Source organism: Triturus cristatus, chromosome 6 (assembly GCF_964204655.1).
Source record: "Triturus cristatus chromosome 6, aTriCri1.1, whole genome shotgun sequence".
Taxonomy (NCBI): domain Eukaryota; kingdom Metazoa; phylum Chordata; class Amphibia; order Caudata; family Salamandridae; genus Triturus; species Triturus cristatus.
This window is the reverse complement of record NC_140589.1, coordinates 571,536,106-571,555,638: the sequence shown is the minus strand read 5'-3', so window position 1 is coordinate 571,555,638 and position 19,533 is coordinate 571,536,106.

Here is a 19,533-nt window from a genome sequence, read left to right as displayed (position 1 = left end):
CAAACAAATGATGGACGGAATGCTGACAATGCATGCATTCTCCCCCAGTCAAGAGATCTGGGTTAAATCCATCGTTCTTTTGCCCACTACACCACCCCAGTTTAGACATGGCCATATGCAAATCAGTCTTGACCCTGTGCCTCATGGGAACAGTCCAGCCCGAACTGCCAAGCCATGTCTTCCCTGGACCGGAATCAAGCATCCTAGGACCGGTTTCTGGCTATCAGCCGTCATCAGCCAGGATAGCTTGACTCCAGTGGCGTAGTGAGCACGGGTCCCACGTCTTGGAAAACCCATCCCACTTAGGGCGAAAAGCGTTACAACAAACAAATGATGGACGGAATGCTGACAATGCATCATTCTCCCCCAGTCAAGAGATCTGGGTTAAATCCATCGTTCTTTTGCCCACTACACCACCCCAGTTTAGACATGGCCATATGCAAATCAGTCTTGACCCTGTGCCTCATGGGAACAGTCCAGCCCGAACTGCCAAGCCATGTCTTCCCTGGACCGGAATCAAGCATCCTAGGACCGGTTTCTGGCTATCAGCCGTCATCAGCCAGGATAGCTTGACTCCAGTGGCGTAGTGAGCACGGGTCCCACGTCTGGGAATACCCATCCCACTTAGGGCGAAAAGCGTTACAACAAACAAATGATGGACGGAATGCTGACAATGCATACATTCTTCCCCAGTCAAGAGATCTGGGTTAAATCCATCGTTCTTTTGCCCACTACATAAAGGATGCTTTTTATACACTGGGGAGGATGCCGAATGTCATCGGATCAATTGATGGTACACATGTGGCCCTGGTACCACCATGGGCACATGAGCAGACATACCGGAACAGGAAACATTTCCACTCCAACAATGCTCTGGTGGTATATCTTGCAGACATGTGTATCACACATGTGTGTGCACGTTTCCCCAGTTCTGCGCATGATGCCTACATCATGAGGAGTAGTCGCATTGCAACGCTGATGTCACAGATGTCAAACCAGCGTGCCTGGCTTGTCGGTGTGTACTGACTGTTTAAGATTGTGTGTGTTTGGCAATGTTGTATTCCACCCTCTTTAAAAATTCAGCTAATTGTTCAATTGTTTGTATGTAGGTGACTCCGGATACCCCAACATGCCGTGGTTGCTGACACCCCTCAGGAACCCTGTGACATCAGCCAAGATGCGCTACAATGAGGCACATGGTCGGACCAGGAGGGTGATTGAGCGGACATTTGGTCTCCTGAAAAGCCGCTTCCGCTGCCTGGACAAGAACGGAGGGGTCCTCCCATATGACCCTGCAAAGGTGTGCAAAATTATCCTTGTATGATGCATGCTACACAACATGGCAGTGCGGAAGAAGTTGCCTCTCATTCAGGATGACGATGACCTACATCCGCCAATTGTGGAGGTTCCAGGCCTGGGCCACGATGCCAGTGATGATGATGATGAGGGTGACGTTCGCACACAGCTCATCAACAACTTCTTCACCTGAATGTGAGTTTACAGGGTTGTTATGTCAATGTATTGAGTTAGCCTGAAATGTGTTGGGGCTGCTCTGTTGCTGTTTGAGTGTGTCTGTGTGCAACTTGACTGGATGCGTGCAGTGATGTGTCCTTTCAGGTGGTCTGTACTCCACAATAGTGTCAAAATGCTAACTTGTTTCTGTGTATGTTTCTTGTGACATGTTTTGTGCATGTGTATTGCATTTCTCTCCTGTTCTGCTGTGCTTTTAACTGTGTCTTATGTCTGTCCTTCCCAGGGTACTTTGCCTGTTATTTGGGCAACACTGACCCCCAACACCCAGAATCCAACCCCAGGGTGAAAGTTGTCGATTCCCATCAAGTGATGTACCACACACCCCTGGACTTCAATTCTCCGACACTTTGTGACCATGTGTCCACTGTCATGTACAATTACCTTGCAACTGTTGTGGAATAAACATGTTGCTGATGTGTAATGAACCTGTGCTACGCTTTGTTATGTGCGTTGTCTGTCTTCCCACATCTGACTGACATTTGCTTACCTCACCTGTGGGTTTGTTACCACTGACTGTGGATAGGTGTGGTGTCTGTGCATTCCACTGTATTTCAGGTCAACATCATTGTATGGGATGAGTTACATGGCCATGGTGAGTATGTGTTGTGGTACCGTAGTGGTGTGTCTCCCTCACATGTGTCACGTCACCATGACTCACATAACGGTGATCACGTTGCTGTAGTATTTGGCATGCACTGTGTTCTTTAGCAGATCAACATCTCCATGACACATAACAAGTTGGAATCAAAACAGAGGCAAGTATAGTGTACTGGTGAGTTTATTTACAAACATTTGTGAGAATAGTGCACAGGATGGTGGGTGCTGTACATTGGGTTTTGAATCCAAAGTTCACAGTAGAGTTGAAAGTGTTGGTAGGTGAAATGTCCAGAGTAAAGTCCACAGTCATCTGCTACATTGGACCAACATGAACCCTCCATGTCATGTAGGCGAGTTGGGTTAGATACGACAAGGTGAACGGTTTGCGCACAAAGAACATTTTCCAGAACAGGTTTTGTGCATGGCCATCTGCTTCTCACTTGTCCTTCTTCGGACGACCCCTCTTATTCTTCTGGGGGGATCCTCAGGTGCAGACGTCTGCGGTGCAGAGGACTCTCCGCCAGAGTCATCCTCCCTCCCTGTGGCACTGGCAGATCTTGCGGCAACAGATGTTGCAGCCACACAGGGAGGTGTGGACATGTTGGTGCTTATCTGGCAGGGGCATTTGAGTATGTCCCTATGCACCGCAGTACGTGCATCCCACTTTGCCTCCATGCGAGCATGATGGGCAGCCTGCTCCTGTTGAATGTCCGTGAGGATCCCCACTACCTGGCCGAATCCTCCGGTGCTATCCTGGTACGCATCTATAATGCGTGCCAGTTGGGGGTCATCATGCAGTCCAGACCCCTCTGCAAGCCGTGACCTCTGCCTACCACCCCTCCCACCACCCCAAGTCACACAGGCAGGACCTGCGGCAGCACGCACAGGTGACACTGGGCCCCCTTGGGTGTTGTTACTGGTGGTGCTGTCCGTAGCTTCCTGGGGGCCTGTGTCCCTGTGCTGTTGATATTCTGTGTCATTGGTCTGTCCGTGTTGGCGGGGGTGCCCTGTCTGTTGCCAGATGTTGGGGCGTGGGTACAGGGTTGCAGATGTTTGTACTGCTGGTGCTGCATAAGGACTCACACCGTAGGTGCCAGGTTGTTCTTCGTCATCCGAAGAGGACAGAGACTGATCCACACCAGAGAGCTGAGGGTCCACCGGAGTCTGGGATAGGGACTCCTCTTCATTTGCTGCTGTGTCCCTAGCACCACCTGTGTTTGGAAGAGACTAGGCCTGGGCAAAAATTTCGTTCCGTTCGTGGAAATTGCGATAATTTGACATTTTCGCGTTCCGCGGAGAGCGCGAAAATGTCAAAATTTCCGCTTTCCGCAGCTTGGCGATAAATTGTTTCTTGCTCGCGCTGTAAAATAATACATTCTCGCGCGCGCGCGATCGCCTTACCTGAATCCCTGCGTTCGCTGACAAGTTTTCTTGATCCGGTCGTGTTCTCCATGAGATGTTGGATTGTTTTTAGCCATTTGCGCTGTCTCGCGACAGTTCGCGCCCCAGTGATGTCATGCGTCGCGTGATCACGTCTTTTTTCTCGCGATCATGCACCTCGAGACAACTCAAAGCAAGATGGCCGCGCCCGCGAGCAACCACATGGGTAAGTTGGCGACCCGCAACCATGCAGAAAATCTCGCGAACATGCGGGAAAAAAAATTCCGCATCTTCGCGATATTTCCGCTTGTTTGCGATAATTTTAAACATTTTCGCGATAATTTGCGAAAGTGGATTTCGCAAATTCCGCCCACCCCTAGAAGAGACACACAATGTAAGTTATGTTTCTACAGGCATCAATGGTTCACATACATGACATTTACTACTGTACGTCAGGATGCGTGCCTGTACACTGCTTTGTCCAAAGTTGTCGCAGACAGAGATTGATATTGTTGTAGCACATTGTTCAGCCAACATGAAGCATTTCAATGAGCGTGTCGAAGTGTGTGCATGACCAGCTCTTGTATAGATTTGACTGTACATGGCCATTACTACTCAAGGGCCATCACGTTGCTGACACAGGTGTGTCATCCCTGTACACATTTGACCTTTAACAAGGACATACGTGCAATTCCACTGAGGATATGTTGTAAGATTGGGGCATGTGTGGTAGCAGATTTTGCTAGTCTTTGTGTGTCTCATTGGTGGGAGAAAGTTTTTTTTTTACTGTGTTCCTAGTTCCCATCTCATTTCATACAAGTGATGATGTCACCACCGTTAATGAGTCTGGTGCTGAGTTTTGTACGTGCATGTGTGATTTGACTTGTCAATGTTCTCATGGTGACATGGATTGGGCAAGGAAACTCTCTGGCTTTTCAATGCTCATGACAGTGAGAGCCGGTGTTGTATGTTTTGCGGTTTGTCTGCTGTGAGTAGCATGTCTCCTCCAATGCAGTCCAGGTTAGACCTTGTGTCTACAGTGTCTATGAAAGTGAGTGGTGTGTTGTGTGAAGGATGCATATGTTGCAGCACGATGTAGGAGTTGAATGCAGCTCACATCAGCACTGAGTGTGAATGAGACCATGCTACGCTGTCGGCTATATTGGTGTGTCCATTCCATTCACTGTCAGATGTCCCCTGTCAATGATGTATATGTGAGTTCCTGTGTGTTTTGTGCAATGTACTATATATGGATCTCCACACTTGTCATATGCAAGACAAACCTCCCCTGCACGGCCAGAGGGCACCCCTGGACACTGCAACACCAGACAGTGAGTTTGAACATGTGGTTGCAATGGCTGTGTGTGCGACCGTGTTTGGTTTGGTCAGTGCATATGTGTGATATTCAGCCACATCATTTATCAGGCCCATGTATCAGACATCTTGCCCGGGCATTATCTTTGTGAGTGACTGGTACCACGTGTGCAATGTGTTTTAGCATAGAAGGTGTGTGTATGGCCAGCATCGGTGTTATTTGTTTTCAAGTCAAGATCTCCTTCTCCCCCAGGCCAGTTATCCCATCATGAAGAGTGCCACCATTGCAGTGGGTGCAGGTTAACTTTCAGGATGTCAGTCAGTGCAGTCCTGGTGCTTGTTGGTGCCCAGTTCCCAGCAGGGCCTTGTGCTCCCCACAACAGAGCCCAGTGTCAGACATCTTGTCAGTCCATTTCCACTTCCTGTGAGGTGAGCATGGTTCAGTGTGATCTTGCTGGGCCTTGTGGGTGGGTGGGGATTGCCTGTGACTGAAACTCCCAATATGCTTTTGGCTACACCCCCCTTCCCAGCATGCCCATACTTCCTTCCTTTTGACTCTGCTTCCCTGTGAGGGAGTGTGACAGCAATGGCAAGATGGCTGACTGTGCAGTCCTGGTGTTTGTTGGTGCCCAGTTCCCAGCAGGGCCTTGTGCTCCCTACAACAGAGCACAGTGTCAGACATCTTGTCAGTCCATTTCCACTCCCTGTGAGGTGAGCATGGTTCAGTGTGAGCTTTCTGGGCCATGTGGGTGGGTGGGGATTGTCTGTGACTTCAACTCCCATCATGCTTTTGGCTACACCCCCCTTCCCAACATACCCATACTTCATTTCTTTTGACTCTGTGCTTCCCTGTGAGGGAGTGTGACAGCAATGGCAAGATTGCTGACTGTGAAGTCCTGGTGTTTGTTTGGCTACAAGTCCAAAGAGAGCCCCTGTGCTTCACACGGCAGAACCCAGTGCGGTGTATCTTTGGGTGATATTTCACTACAGTGTGAGTCAATGCATTATACACGGTGAGTTGTGTGGAGTTTGTGTTGAGGGGTGTGTGTCTACACATGCCGGTAAGTATGGTCAGAGCTGTCTGTCCTCCTTCCCACCCGGCCAGACATCCCACCATAAAACATGCTTCCATTGGAGGGTGTGCAAGTTGGCCTTCAGGATGTCAGGCAGTGGTGTCCTGCTTCTGATTTGCGCACAACCCCTTCCAGGGCCTTGTGCTCCCCACAGCAGGACCCAGTGTCAGCCATCTTGTCAGTCATTTTCTACTCCCTGTGATGTGGGCATGGTTCAGAGAGGTCTTGATGGGCCAATTGGGAGGCGGACCATTATCTGTGACTACAAATCCCATCATGCTTTTGGATACACTCACTTCACCTGCATACCCACTATTCCTTCCTGTCTGTCAGCTGCACTGTGAGGTAGTGTGTTTGTGGTGGCAAACTGTCTGACAGTGTTTAGTTAGCGTTGTGCCACTGCCTTGCTCTATTTGTTGGTAGGTTTGTACATGTCATGAGTGACACAGTTACAAGTCACTATGAGATGTCAGGTATTGTGTTTGTCTGACTAGCATACACATCTTGGGATGATTATCTATTGGTTACTATGGCTTTGCTAACGGTGCATGGTTTCACTGTCCCCTTGCCACACAATATTGAGTATATTGGTTGTGTACTCACCAGGCTCTGGTATGTCTGATAGACCATGGACGCTCTCTGGTGGTAGGATGTCCCGCACCTTCTCCTCCCAGGACCTGAAGTATACTGGTTTTGCAGGAGGGACACCACCAGTGCGCTGACTCAAGGCGTGATCCTTCTCGATCAGTTTCTTGACCCTCCTGCGCACATCATACCACCTGTTCTGGATATCATCCTTTGTGCACAACATTGGTACTTGTGCGTTCACCTTGTCCATGATCCTCACCCACATCTTTGTTTTCTGTGACATGGGGGTCCCTTGGACCAATGTACCAAACAAATGTGGCTCTACTCTGATGATTTCATCTACCAGCACTTCTAACTCACTATCTGTGAACTTTGGATTCTTCTTTGGGGGCATGGTGATGGGTGGTGGTGGTGAGTGATGTGTGTGTGGGGGTGCAAGTGAGGGTGGTTGAGTGTCAGTTTTTCTAGGTGTTTGTGTGAGTGCTTTTGGTGAGGTGTTAATGGTGTGAAAGTTGTGCGATGGGTGAGTTGTGAGTGTGTCTGTGGTTGCTGTCTGATGGTGTTCTCTGCTGGCTGTTCTCTTGAATTTGCAAAGGATCATGGTAGTGATTAGTGTCCTTTATATAGGTGGAGTTGTGGGTGTGTCTTTGTTCCAAGTTTTTTTTTAAATATTTATTGACTTTGTCATTGCTTGTTTGGTCCTTTTTTTTGTATTTTTTCCTTTGGGTTTTCTAGGCATGAAGGAGACGTTCTTCTGACCGAGACGGACGCTGACTTCTCCGGGTCTTTCACACTGACTTTCTTCTGTGTTTTATACGCGTCGGTCGCGGCGATCTCTATTCCTTCAGGTCCATTTTTTCTGTGCGTGTCGGTCATGCGGCTTGGGCTCCGTGTGAGTCGGTCTGGTTTTACACACATTGCCTCATACTGTGCGTATCAGACATCGCGGGTACATGTCGGTCGGGTTCATTCCTGGTGCGTGTCGGTCGGTGTGAATCGCGTCAGTTTTCCGGGTGAATCACTGGTTTCCCTACGGCTCGGTCGTACGGCTTGTATTCTGTATGTGTCGGTTGTAATTCACACAGGTTGCACCATACTGCACGGGTCGTGCGGCGCCGGTCCGTGTCGGTTGGTCTCCATTCCCGGTCCATGTCGGTCGGTACGTTTTGCGCCCGGAATCGGAATCGGCTCCTAAATGGGCAGACAAGCACGTCCGCGCGGTCGTGGAGTTCTGTGGAATCTCAGTGAGTTTTTTTGGCACTCCGCAGAATTCCACAGAGCAGATTCAACAAGGTGCATCCAAGCCTAATTGTATATTGTATGTTCTCAAAGACCAACATTTTACCTAATGTGGTTATTTTGAGTGGAAGTAAATCCAATAAATCCCAGCCGTTTCCACAATGAGGTTATCTTTTGAGTGGGAATAGTTAATCTGACCAACACTTTCTCTAATGTGTTTAAGTGTGGTAGTGGTAATAGTAAATCTGAACCAATGAATGTCCAACATTTTATCCAATGTGGTTACGTTTGGAATGGAAATAACTAAACTGAACCACACCCCTGCCCTACAAGCCTACACTTTCCTGAATGTGCTTAAGCTTGAAGTGGGAATAGTAAATCTGAACCATTCAAAGTTCAAATTTTCCCCAATGTAGTAAGAAATGGAGATTGAATAATAAATCTACCCTCAAAAGTTCGGCACTTTCCCTAATGGGATTAAGGGCCTGATTACGATTTTGGCGGACAGGGTTACTCCATCCAACGTGACAGATATCCCGTACACCAAATTACAATTTGTTTATATCCTATGGAATTTGTAATAAGGCAGAAGGGATATTTGTCACATTTGTGATGTAGTATCCCATCCACCAAGATCACAATCAGGCCCTACATTTGGAATGGGAATAGTTAATCTGAACTCCCTAAAGTTCCCACACTTTCCTCAGTATGGTTAGGTTTGGAGAGGAAATAGTAAATCTGATCTCTCCAATATTCAACACTTGCCCAAATGTGGTTATGATTGATGGAAATATCGTAAATTATATTTGCCCAAAGTCCAATATTTTAAATATTGTGGTTATATTTAGAGTGAGAATATGTAAATCTGTATCGCCGAAAGTTCAACATTTTACACAAAGTGGTTAAGTTTGGAATGGAACTAATAGTCTGTATCTCCTAAAGTTCAAATTTTCGACGTATAGGTTCTGGTTAGAGTGGGAATACTTAACCAGAATGTCCCCAAAAGTTCAACACTCTCCGCTATGTTTTTAAGGTTGGAATTATAATAGTAAATTGGATGATCGAAATGTAAATAACTTTCCATGATGTGGTTGAGTTTGGTGTGAGAATGGCCAATAATACCATACTTTCTCCAATGTAGTTAGGTTTGGTGGTGGGAAAAGTAACTTAAAACTCCTCAATGTCTAAAACTTTGCCCAGCATGTTTAAGTTTGCAGCTTGAATCTTAATTTGTATCTCCCCAAAGTTCAACATTTTCCACAATGTGGGTAAGTTTGGAGAGAGAAGAGTTCACCTGAACTACCTCACGCCAAAAGTCCAAAGCTTTTCCCAATATGGTTACGCTTGGTATAGGAATAGTGAATCTTAATCACCAAAAGATTAACACTTTCCCTACTGTCGTTAAGTTTGAAGTGGAAATAGTAACTTGTATCTCAATAAAGTCCAACACTGCCCCCAGTGTGTTTTGGTTTTGCAAATAGTTCACCAGACCTCTCCAATGTCTAACATTTTCCACAGTGCGTTTAAATTTGAAATGGGAATAACACATTTATACACTGCTAAATGAACACTTGCTCCAGTGTGGTAATGTTTGGAGAAGGAATCCTAAATCTGAACCCCTAAAGTGCAACACTTTCCCCAATATGGCTATGTTTGGAGTGTGAATAGTAAATCTGAACCCCTCTAAATCAATACTTTCTCCAATCTGGTTACGTCTGTAGTGCACATAGTAAATCTGAACCTTCTAAATGCCAACACTTTCCCCGATTTGATTTAGTTTGGAGTGGTAATAGTAACTTTGTACCCTCCCAACTCCCAGCCTTTCCCTAATGTTGTATGACATTGGGTTGTAAAGGCAATAAAGAAACAAACCAAATTGTTTAATCCAGTGGCCCTGCAAATACTTATACCCACTCAAATGTTTAACCCACTATGTCTCATTAAACATTTGAAATAGTCTCATATGGAACCCATCAGCAGGTTCTGTTTTTGAGGGAAAATAATTTCAATCCCCAGTTTGCACAAACTTTACTTATACATTAAAGAAATAATCCAAAATGTTTCTAATTTTATCAAAAAAAAATATTCTTTAATTAATTATTTCAACATGTACGATTTAAAAATCTCTCATAATAAGGGGGAGTTGTCTTTTGATCCAATGATGTATAAACAAGTCTTTTCTTCTGTTACATCATGAAAATTTCAGATGATTTACTTCACCACATACGATAATGACATATACTTAAAGACTGTTGGCCTGATCTCCACCTGTACTTTGTAGTACGTATTGTAGTACTACAAATCATTCCACAAAATGCAATCACAGACTACGTTTGGAGTTTTAGGACTCTGCACTGCCTACAGTTATGTGTGTGGATTTCTCCTTCCCGACTGCAGAGTCTCCAGCTACCGAGACTTCCGCACACATAAATATATGGAGTGTAAAGTTGTACAACTGCACGAAGTTTATGAATACTGAAATGAAGGAAACTTAGTAGAAAGTGTACGTTTACCTTTGAGAAGCAGACTTTATGGGCCCGATTCACAGAACTAACTTAAGACAAAATCCTAAACTTACTACCATTTTGGTATTCACAGAAGGCACTTACTCATTTTGGTATTCACAGAAGGCACTTACTCATTTCGGTATTCACAGAAGTTAGGAGTCCTAACTTTAGGACTCCTAAATGCCTTCTGTGAATACCGAAAGTCTTAAAATTAGGATTTTTCTCAGTTTAGTAGTAGTATAGTTAGGACTCCTAACTTTAGGACTCCTAAATGCCTTCTGTGAATACCGAAAGTCTTAAAATTAGGATTTTTCTAAGTTTAGTAGCAGTATAGTTAGGACTGCTAACTTTAGGACTCCTAAATGCCTTCTGTGAATACCGAAAGTCTTAAAATTAGGATTTTTCTCAATTTAGTAGTCCTAAGTTTTAGACTCCTAACTTTAGGACTCCTAAATGCCTTCTGTGAATACCGAAAGCTTTAAAATTAGGATTTTTCTCAGTTTAGTAGTAGTATAGTTAGGACTCCTAACTTTAGGACTCCTAAATGCCTTCTGTGAATACCGAAAGCTTTAAAATTAGGATTTTTCTCAGTTTAGTAGTAGTATAGTTAGGACTCCTAACTTTAGGACTCCTAAATGCCTTCTGTGAATACCGAAAGTCTTAAAATTAGGATTTTTCTCAATTTAGTAGTCCTAAGTCTAAATTTAGGACTACTAAATTGAGAAAAATCCTAATTTTAAGACTTTCGGTATTCACAGAAGGCATTTAGGAGTCCTAAAATTAGGAGTCCTAACTATACTACTATTAAACTGAGAAAAATCCTAATTTTAAGGCTTTCGGTATTCACAGAAGGCATTTAGGAGTCCTAAAGTTAGGAGTCCTAAACTTAGGACTACTAAATTGAGAAACATCCTAATTTTAAGACTTTCGGTATTCACAGAAGGCATTTAGGAGTCCTAAAGTTAGGAGTCCTAACTATACTACTACTAAACTGAGAAAAATCCTAATTTTAAGACTTTTGGTATTCACAGAAGGCATTTAGGAGTCCTAAAGTTAGGACTCCTAACTTCTGTGAATACCGAAATGAGTAAGTGCCTTCTGTGAATACCAAAATGAGTAAGTGCCTTCTGTGAATACCAAAATGGTAGTAAGTTTAGGATTTTGTCTTAAGTTAGTTCTGTGAATCGGGCCCAATGTGTCTACGATCAGCTCTCAATTTGGATAAAGATGACATTGCTAGATAATCAATGCATGAGTTAGACTGCCCTGAAGAAGCAGTTTGTATTGACCACATACAGCGAAACACAGATCGGCTGCTTTATGGTGGCTGTTAAGTATCTGTTGACCAGTCTTTGAAGCAAATGAATGTTTGCTCTGCATGATGTAATGGAAGAAAATGATTCTTTATTCATCATTATATAAAACATTGCAATAAATAAAGAGTGTTATTTTTGGAAAAAATAGGAAAGGTTGTGTATTATTCCTTTATTGCATAAATAAACCTTGTGTAAAACAGAGATAGAAGGTACCCTTCTGCTCCCTCAAATCAATGAACATAAGTAGGAAACCTTCAAAATCCAAGTTTCCCCAGTGAAATAATGTTTTTTTGAACGCCACTTTAAATGTATACCACTATTTCACTATATAATATTTTTCAATAATTACTACAAGGTTTTGGGATATTGTTTATTGGTTGTCATGTACGTTACATTTTTATTTGTAGTTCTGATTTTTTTTTACATATTGAGTAGTATTTTCTTTGCAAACTTGACTTATTTACATTATTTATATATTTAAAAAAATTGTTATATTTAAAAAGCACAGAAAGAATAAGATAGCTATATATATGTATATGATCAATATTTTTATTAAATATTTTGGAATCTTTCCACACATTATTTACATGTTGTGTATATTTGTTGAACTTTTTTAAATAACACACATTTTTTGTGATATTGTTTGCTGTGGATTGAAATTTAAAATAAAAAATTAGCTTTATTGATTTAATAGTCTTTCTTCATCATTAGGGCAGTTCCTGAAGCTCGTGGTCCTGGCACACCATTGCCTGGTCTCCGGTTCAGCTAAACTATTTAAGCCTATTATCTAAGGGGTTAGTGTTTTGGGGAGAAGTGTTTAGGCTAGCATTTGTGATTGGAGATTGATTTATTCTATTTGTATTTAGAGAAATATCAGTTAGTCAGTGTCCAGTATTTCAGTAGGCCTTACTGTAAGGTGATGTGTAAATGTATGTCATATGTGTGTTCTAAATGTTTAGATTGATGTTAATGATGTTTTAATGTGCTATGGTTTGTGCAAGGTTTGTAAGTGTTTTTTGGGTTGGTGTATACAGTTTTTCGATTGCTGGTTATTATTTTCAGATGTCTGTGTTTATTTTTAACCTGGACTGTTTCTGTGCAATATTGGACCCACATTTACATTTTTATTTTTCAGCGGGCACCTGTTTATCGGTTTTGGATCATAATTTCACTGACCACGACTTCAGCTGTTCATTTTATAGATGCAATGTTGCTTTATTTATTATCAACATATATGATTTTTTTAGGGTTAACATATTTTATAGCTGGTAGAAAAGCTAAAATAATGTTAGTTGTAGATTTTAGAATTATATATTTTTTTAAATATTTATTAAATGGATTTTAATGATCAAGACAAGTTTTTGCCTTCTGAATTATTTATTTTTCAGGTTGATATTTTAAGTTTGCTTTAATAATATTCAGAAAGAAATATTCATAAAGTATGAATATTTTGGTTTTAGGCAGATTAAATGGTTCTTAAACATTTTTTTTTCTTTACTGTAGTGCTCTTGCTATTGAGTCTAGATCTAATAGGCCTTGTGTGTTAGTAAGAGTCTTACGTTGAATGCTAGGATTTCATGCATTTTTAGCTTGTTTGAAGACTTTTGGTTTGAGTTGGGTTAGGTATTGTTTCACTCTTACCATCATTGTTATTGTTTAAGTATTTCTAGAAATTGGTGGAGTGTAGCGTGTCTTTTTCCTTTTTTTTTTTTTTTTTTTTATATTTTTATTAATGTTCCACAGAGATCCACAATAGAAAAGCAGTACAACTGAATTTTTACAAAAACAGAGAAAGAAAGAAAGAAAAAAGGATTTTTAGTCAGATAAATGATCAATAAGCGGTTGCCAAATAGCAATACCAAATTTCTTTTTGCGTTGTTTTTTAAGCCTATACATACTGATTTCTAAATTATACAAGTTAAATAATTTGGCCCGCCAATGATCAAAACTCGGAGCGTCAGGTTGTAGCCAAGCAGTTGCAATAGATAATCTGGTTACAGCAGCAACAATAAACAAAAAGTATCGAAAATTAAATAAGCTTTATCCCTCAGATAGCTCTCCTCCAATCCCTAATAAAATCCAGCTTGAAAAGACAGACACTGGTTTACCTAAAATTTGAGACAGAAAACCTTCAATTTGATTAAACCAGCAACGTAAAGAGGGACAGGAGTAAAAAATATGTAAAATATCGGCATTAGCCAATTTACATCGGAAACAGACTGCTGAGTTAGGAAATTGGCAGGAATTGCCCCATTTCCCGATAACCGCAGGAGTGCGATACAGATTAAACAAGGTTTTAAAGTGCTGAGCTTTTAATGAGGCAGAGTACAGAGTCCTGTGGGCAATAATAATCGAGTCTTCGACGTTGATGAGAGGAGATGCCAGCCATGTTCTCCACTTCAAATTCATTTTCTCCAGGTCATCTACTCTAGAGTCTAATAGTATCTGATAAATAGAGCCGATTCGTAACTGAGAATTTATAGCATCAATAATACGAATAGAGACTAATTGAGAAGTATGTTTGTGAAGGAAATCCCGGATCTGAAGAAATTTGAAAAATTGATTGTTGGCTAAATCAAATTTCTTTCTAAATTCATCAAAGGAAAGACAAGATCCCCTTGCAGAAACGAAAGCCCCTAGCCGTGAAATCCCCTTAGAATACCATTGTCGGCCAACTGAATCATAAAAAATAGAGGGAAGAAGATGTGGAGCAATTAGAGGGGTATAGATAGTATATTTGGGGATGTGAAACATTTTTTTAAGAGTTTTCCAAACAGAAAAAGCAGAGGAAAGTATCTTAAAACGAGTGCGCTTATAGTAGCTGCCATCAATTTCAATTTGTAAACAATTCTTGGCATAGCTACCGAGCGCCATTTGATAGATTGAAGGTGCTTCTGCCAAATTATTAACCTCTTCCCCCGTAAGCAAGATGCGCATCTTTAAGAGTAAACAAGAAATTTGACATAATGCAAAATCGGGGATTCTCCATCCCCCGCGATCAAATGGTAGTGTCATCCAGCGTGAAGCTCTCCGAATTCTCCCCGGGGCCCAAATGTATCTTTCACAAAGGGATTGCAATTGTTGGATCTGATGCTTGGAAACCAATAAAGGTACGGCGCGAAAAAAATAAAGTACTCTTGGAAGGATAACCATCTTTAAAAGATTAGATCTACCTACAAGCGTAAGATGTATGCTCTGCCAGGATTCCAGCGTGGATTTGGTTTTGTCTAGGATATCGTTCCAATTAGCAGAAACCAAATCGTCCAAATTGGATCTGATCTTAATTCCAAGATACACCACATCTTCAACTACCCTGGAATCGGAGATCGAGGGTAAATTCAGAGAAAGACATTGAGTCTTGGTAGAATTTAACTTGTAACCAGAATATCTACCAAAAACAACCGCAAGATGTTCAATAACTGGAAGAGCAGCTTCTAAATTAGAAGTGATAACCATAATATCGTCTGCATAGGTAAGGACAATATATGGCAGATTCTGGGTTACAAATGGGGGGATTTGGGCATTCAACTCAAGCATTTTCACAAAGGGGTTAATGTAGAAGGCAAATAGGAGAGGTGAGCAGGGACATCCCTGCCGGGTCCCCCTGCAGATTTTAACCACCTCGGATTTGATTCCCATTGTACAAATCCTTGCCGTAGGGGCTCGGTAAAATATCTGAAGAGCACGAAGAAAATCGACGCCAAATCACATACGCTTCATTATTTCCCAGAGGAACAGCCATGCGACCCTGTCGAAGGCCTTCTCGGCGTCGAGCAGAGCGAGGCCCAGAGGTCTGGATTCGACCTGCGCGACGTCGAGGAGAGCAACAACCCGGGCGACATGGTCGACTGTACCTCGGCCCGGGACAAACCCATGCTGCAAAGGTGAAACCAATTCCGGGATAAGCGGTGCCATTCGATTAGCGAGAAGCTTTGCGTACAGTTTCCCGTCACAATTGATCAAAGAGATCGGACGGTAAGACCCTGGTTGATCCGTAGGCTTCCCTTTTTTATGAAAAATGACGATATGTGCTTCATCCCAAGAATGGGGGGGAGATCCCTGCCTGGCCGCCTCAAAAGCACATAGCATATCTTTCCAAACTTCAGAAAAAAATACCTTATAAACCTCCATCGGGAGAGAATCTGGCCCAGCAGCCTTGCCTGAGGGCATCTTGAATAATGCTAATTCTATTTCTTCAAATGTTACCGGACTTTCCAATCTTTCGGCATCCGCTGGATCCACTTGTTCCCAATTCAATGCCGGAAGCCCGAGATCGGCTGGAAGATCTACAGTATTCGGTTGGGCGAATAAGTCGGAGTAAAAATGATGGAAAGCCTTCACAATAGACTGTGGTTCATGAACTAATAGACCCTGAGCATTGTAGATAGAATTAATCATTGAAGCTTGTTTTTTTGCTCGAATTCTTTGAGCCAAAAATCTCCCAGAGGATTCACCAAATTCGTAGAGTTGCCTCCTGTAAAGATGGTGTTTAAGTGCGATCTCCTGTGCCCAGACGAGGTTAATATTAGCTTTACACTGAGCAAGTTTATCCAGACTTGTTTTAGGATCAGCTGCTTCCCGTAGCTGAATAGCTAAATCCAATTCAGCGTTTTTCAGAAGAGTAAAAAGTTCTAGCATTTTTTGTTTACAAGATTTTTGAGCAAACAGACCGAAGCTAAGAACCTCGCCTCTGAAACAAGCCTTAAAGGCGTCCCATATCCCCGCAGGGGAAGCAGACCCACGATTACATAGAAAAAAGTCCTGAATCCATTTCTTCATATGTGCCAAGAATAAGGGGTCATATAATAGTTTCCTATCAAAAGAGAAGGTCTTGATACCTTTTGACATGGGAATATTAGATAAAGATATAATTACTGGGGCATGATCAGATAAAAGTCTCGGAAAGATTTGGATTTGAGTACTAGGGGCCCAAGCAGCTGGTATAAAAAAATAATCTAATCAGAACAATTTATTGTGCGGAGGGGAAAAAAAAGTGTACCCAGGTTCCTGTGGACAAATCGTGCTCCAGGCATCTACCAACCTGTGGTCCAGAACCAAATTCCTAAGAGCTTGAAAAACTTTAGGTTTGCGACCTTTATATGAGCAGGAAGGATAAGTCCAATTACTGGAAAGATTAATGTTCAAATCCCCACAAAGAATTAAAGGTGAAGGCCATAGAGCTAGTTCCCCATTTAAAAAATTAAAGATACTTGGTTCGTCCAAATTGGGGCCATATATAGTACATAACGTAAAGCTAGTCCCCCCAACTGAACATTCGAAAATAGCCCAGCGACCTAAGATATCCACCGAAGAACGACCTAGAGGGACTAAAGAGGGTCGCGCTAAAATAGCGACGCCACATTTTGTATCGGATTGTTTAGATGTGGCAAGTATAGAATATCCTAAGTCAGTTAACTTCTGCCTATGAGTCCAAGAAATGTGGGTTTCCTGCAAACAGATAATATCAGGAAGAGTAACTTTCAGTTCTGCTTGGATCTTTTTCCGTTTATCAAAATTGTTGAGGCCGCAAACGTTATATGTACCTATTCTGATCCCCTTATCAGCCATAAACCAGCATATTCTGAATAACCAGTGCGGATAAACCTACAGAATAAAACATAAAATATACAATACGAAGAAAACAAAATCAAAAAATCAGTGATCTGTGGAACAAGGTGTTTTATGATTTTAAATGTGCCACTCCCAACCCCCAACCCCCACCCACCACCCACTGAGCCCACCCTACTTGAAGGCATTAGGACCAAGGTCCTGGTGATGGAGAGTGGGAGACGCTCCCTATGGCGCTCCCCCAACCACTCAGAAAAGAGAAAAACCGGGCAAGTAACCATTTAGACTAAACCCAAATTAGGAACCAGGCTTGAGTGAATGTAGATACTCCTTAGCTAAAATTTCAGAAAAAAAAAACTTGCTCTCGCCTTGAAAAACTATTTTCAGTTTAGCGGGATTGAGCAGAAACGCTTGACACCCTTTAGCCAAAAAGGGGGGAATCAGCTGGCGGAGCTGCCACCTCCGCACAACAGTCTCGTGACAGAAATCAGGTGTAACAAAAAAATTAACGCCTTTGGCTGCTCTCTTCTGATTAGGTCTAGCTAAGTTATATACGTCTTCACGAGCAAGAAAATTGTTGATAAAGATCAAAATTGCACGGGGGTGTACAGTTGCAGATCCGGGGCGAGGAACTTGAGGTTTGTTATAAAAAGGAAAACGGTGGGCTCTTTGGATCTCGATATCCCAATTCCATTTAGATAGTTCAGGAAAAGCTTCCGCAAAAAGCTGAATGATAAATTGTCTCGTATCACCCCCTTCTGCGCCCTCCGGGATACCCAAGACCCTTAGATTGTTGCGTCTCATGCGATTTTCCAACTCGGAGAGCTTCCAGGTAACGTCTTCTTTTTGAGCCTTTAGCTCATTGACCAACCCCTTCTGTATTACAGCTTCATCTTCCAACATAGAGATACGGGTTTCAGTTTCCCCTACTCTTATACCAATTTCTGCGCAAGATTTGTTGACCCGTCTGATAGCATTCTGCAGTTTACGGCATGCCCCCTGCATTCTGGCATTTTCAAGTCTCGCTTCAGCCCTATGTGACAACATCGTATCATAGATAGTCTCTAAGGTAATAGGTTTCTTAGGGACTGAAGGATCGAGAGAGGGTAGGGTTGCGTCTATAATACCCGATAATTGGTCCTTACCAGCTGCCAGCGGGTAAGGATGCGTGGTTGAAAACGAATAGTCCCAGACCAAATTCTCCCCTGAACGAGAGGGGTCTTTGGAGGATACGGATTTTGTAGAGAACTCTTGACTATTTGAAGGTTTGCGTTTGCGAATTGTACCATCAGGTGGAACCGGGTTCATATAGCCCCCCAGAAGACAGTTGTCCACCTCACCCTGGCTAGTAGAGCCAGCCTCATATTCAGCCCAATCTCCATTGATAATATCTTCATCCTCATCCTCATCGTCATCGCCATCGTCCGAGGTGGAAGCGTCTGACAGTGAAAAGAAATTGTCCAGAGGTTCTATTTCATGGTTAGGCACAGATTCATGATTGGGCTCAATTCTCTCTCTGTTGTTAATCGTCGATCCTTCCCCGCATCCCCTGCCCCCTGAAAGAGCATCCACCACTGAGACGGTAGCCTTACTTGGAGAGACTTCCTGAGGTGAAAATGGAGGGACTCCAGATCCCATAATGCATCCTGGCGAGATGTCTAAGGCCTGGAGAGGGTCCGTTGAAACTACCAACGGTCTTAAGTCTTTAGCTGGAAGAACTCCCTCGTTTTTTTGACCGGAAGAGTGGCTTGCTTCAAGCACTGACAAAGAGGGGGAAACCGCTATCTCAGCTGAAAATCCAGAGTTCATGGTTTTAGTTTTACAAGAATTTTGCTCCGTATTTCTCAGAGTTCGTTTCAAGAACAGGGGAGCAGTGTTTTTACCAAGATTAGAAACAGAAGCAGAGGGAACCTTACCAGCAGTTGTCTTCGCCAGCTCTGAAGGAGCTTCTTGCGGAGATTTATGAGTCTTCGGGCCCCCCCTGGATTGCCAGCAGTATCGTTGCTTCCTCCGGGCTGAATTTTACCAGATTTAACAGTCTTGGCAGGGCGTGTCTTTTTCCACTGCTTTATTTGTCTTTGAATCTTGGTGCATAGTGCCCTCATAGACTTTTCACCATGTAATGTGATAGTCTGGTTGGCAAATGTGGCCTGATCAGTGCAGGCCACCAACCTAAGTATCCCCATAATAATCCATTTTGGATCTTATTTGGTTTTATGTTTTTGGCAATTGAGGTGCTGAAATAGCTGATCATAATGTGTAGAGACCTCTGTTATAGAGTCCTATGCAAAAGCTATTAGCTTTGGCATTGTGTGTGCAACTTCTAGGTTAGATGCATGTTCGATGCTTAGACTGGATTTTTGGCGGTACCTCCATATCATCTGGTTAAAGTGGAAGTAGCAAATATTAATTGCAGTG